We start from the raw sequence: 3,568 nt of genomic DNA, 5'->3' as shown, positions 1-3,568 counted from the left end.
CAAAGCCTGTTTATCTTTTACGAAACATAATCACTAGGGTGCCGCCATGTGCGCGTGCGCGTGTACAGCGAAGGTGCCGACGCAATATGCACCGAAGCAGGGATTGAACACGAGTCAGTCGAACAGCGAAGTGGAGCTCGGCTTCAATCCATGTTTACGCTCATTACTAGAAATTATTTCTGGATCTTTTCCTCGTGCAACCGAGATGTTACTCTCAGGCCGCCATTCCTTACCCCCCCCCCCCCCCCCCCCCCCAAATTTCTGGCACATTAGCTATGATTTATTCTCCGCAGGGTGCAGCTGTGAAAGGAGGTGTTTGGAAGGTGGCCTCTCCACGAACCCCGAGCTCCGCAGGGGGAGTCTGCACCTTAGGTGCTAGGTGCTTGGTGAGTAGCGTCACCACGGACCCCATCCACGTGGGCCACCATACCCGCACGCAGGGGGCGCCTACTTTAGTAGGTGGTTGGTGAGTGGCGTCACTGCGATCCCCGAGCCATGTGGTTTCGCCCACCCACGCCTGGCTGCGCGTCGCTTAACTCCGGAGTAAAGGGGATCCTAGCGGTTGAGCTGAGCCGGGGGTATGTTTGGACCCTTCGGGGCCCCCTGGGCGACGCAATATACGACTTCGGCCTTTGCCTCTCGTAGATGAGTGTCCTGGCTTGGCCCGATGATTCAGTCAGTCACCACTTCTACCCTCCTTCCTTCTTTCACTTTTCCTTCCATCTCTTTCTCTTTTCTTCTACACTCTCTTTCTTTTTCACCTTCTTAGACGGCAAGGGCCAACCTTGAGTGGAAACAGGTCCTGTTCCTGCAGCCACACTCGGGTATGGTGCCCGGGCAGCATCGGTAGGGTAATTGAGTACTCCAAGCCTTTCTTGCTATGGCACATTACCTACCCCGTGGTTAGGCTCCGTGGTGAGCGGTGCACCCGGGCGCTGAATTTCCTTCCCATCTGTATGGGTTCCAAAACTAAACCATTTGATCGGGCCCTGAAAAGGACCCGCACCGAAGCATTGTCAACATTTCTCTCCACGAACAATGCAAACGACCATTTACAAGATTTTTTGTCCTTCACTCTGACGACGCATCCAAACCACTTTCAAAACTGTCTCCATTCCTTTTCGCCAAAGTGCTTTAAGGCACGCTAGGAGCAAAGTATGAAACCAAAAAACTGTTCTCAGGCGACCTTCTTGTTGAGAAATACTAAGCCACCGCTTTGATGAATCTTTAAACCGTTCAAGACCTCAAGGTGACAGTGTCTGCTCATCGAACACTGAACAGAATCTGCGGCGTGATCTCGGAAGACGATTTGATAGGCACTACTGAAGAAGAAATAGTAGAGGGTCTGCAAGCCGAAGGAGTCCTAGCTGCAAAGCGCATCACAATCCGACAAAATAGTGAGGAAAAACCCACCAAACATGTTATACTGACATTCGAGAAAAACTCGTTGCCCCTTACCGTATGTCCCGAACCCGCTACGCTACTTTCGCTGCTAGCGGTATGGTCATGGTTCACGAGCTTGCCGTGGTCGTGAGACCAGTGTCAGGTGCAGCGGCACTGAACACACAGCTGATGACTGCAACCTCGACTACAAATGTGTAAACTGTAAAGGCGACCACCCTGCCTACTCTCGATCTTGCAACCACTTCAAAAAGAAAAAAAAAATACTTGCTCTTAAGGTGAAAGAAGATATAACCTGCCAGGATGCAAATCGCCGCCTCTCTGCTTTCCAGTGAGACTCTTTTGCCGAGGCGGTGTCCAGCAGAGGACCTCCGCCGTCTAAGGTATCAGTGGCGACCCAGGTGTCTTTTTCAGACCACGGGAAGCCACTGCAGTCCTCTACGCCAAGGTTGAAGCTTGCGCCTCTTGAGCATTCTCTCTCAGCTGCGAAAGCAGCACATGCACCTAGTCGCACCATGGGCCTACACTCTAAAAAAAAAGGGTGTCATGGGGTACACCCATAGGGGGTGTAAGTGCTTGTCACATATACTACACCCTTTGGGGGAATACAAGTGCACCCCAAATATGGGAGTACGTGTACACCCGTTGGTGTGGTGCACATGTACACCTTTTTCTACAGAAATCTCGCTCGAAGGGAACACAGGTGCACCCCATTCGATGGTGTACGGCTACACCTCTTTCTACACCCGCTTCACTCAAACGGAACACAGATGCACCCCATTCGATGGTGTACCATTGCACCTCTTCATACACCCGCTTCACTCAAAGGGAACACAGACGCACCCCACTCAATAGTGTACCATTACTCCCCTTTCTACACCTACTGCTCTCAAAGGGAACACAGGAGCACCCCGTTCAATAGTGTACTGTTACACCTCTTTCTACACTCGCTGAATTCGAAGAGAACACAGATGCACCCGATTCAAAGGTGCATGGTTACACCACTTTGTGCACCCGTTTCATAACTTCATAAACCGATTTAAGACATCACGAAAAACAGTAAAAAATGTATGCGCCCCGGTGATTGCAAAAAGGCAGGTAAACGGACACACGGTATTGTTTTCAAATCTCATAGAAGTTTATTAGACAGCCTATTCCGTAAACAAGTACAAACTTGCAAGCAATCCGTGATATCTGAAGACGTACAAAGAAGATTTTACACAACTGAAAAGATTACTAAGCAAACAAGAACCGGGGGTGAGTCTTAGGTAGTGTCCATTCTGCCAGCAGCCCGTAGATTTATTTCCACAAATATCCACCGGCAGTCGCCGTTAATTCATCGAATGACGTTTTGTCGACAGCTCAGATGAGCTTTTCTATATTAGCTTCCCTCCTTTCTTTTCTTGTAATGAGCCGCCTCAGAATGTATCCGCGAAGTGACGTGTATAGGTAGGACAGGTGGGCTAACATTTTCGTAATGAGCCGCCGCAGACTGTCGCCACGAAGCGGCGCGAACGGGTCGGCTGGGTCGGTGAGCACGCGCCTCAGAGACACACGCGCGACAAAATGTCGCTACAGCGTTCATTTTGCGTAACGAGTGACGATGAAACGTTAGTGTCGATGAAACGTGTCTACAAAACGTGTATCGACAAAAACGTGTTTTCACAAAACGCCAGGAGAATAAGAAAGTCAGTATTCCACCTGCAGTTGTCACATGATTGTATACAGCTAATGGCAGGCGACTGCCGATAGAATTTCGGGAAAATTATTCTCCCGGCTGATAGAAAATAGACACTGCCTAATTCTAGAGGTAATCCGGAACGGAACGGTCAATCGTTGCAAAGCAGTAGGTTGCAGTGCACTTACGATGAAAATACCGGACTTGATATATGTAATCCGATATATATGTCGACACGGGCACTGCAGAACCACACAAACACAAAAACGAAAAGAAAGGGGTCCGTGAAGATTCAACACAATGTGGCCGAAGCAGTAATTTGCCGAACCGAACACTAAACACATCACATAACTTCCTTGGGCTTTTTCGAAGAAATCCCCTGTTGCCGATACACGCGTAGGACTTTTCAAACACTGGAAATCTTGGTACACTCGAATACGTTGTCGCGGGCGAAATCTACGGCAGCCCCGCTGGTCGCAGCACAGCACA

The sequence above is a fragment of the Ixodes scapularis genome, unplaced genomic scaffold (genome assembly GCF_016920785.2).
Source record: "Ixodes scapularis isolate PalLabHiFi unplaced genomic scaffold, ASM1692078v2 PGA_scaffold1__304_contigs__length_218370807, whole genome shotgun sequence".
Classification (NCBI taxonomy): Eukaryota; Metazoa; Arthropoda; class Arachnida; order Ixodida; family Ixodidae; genus Ixodes; species Ixodes scapularis.
The sequence above is the reverse complement of the archived record's forward strand: the minus strand, read 5'-3'. Positions refer to the sequence as shown.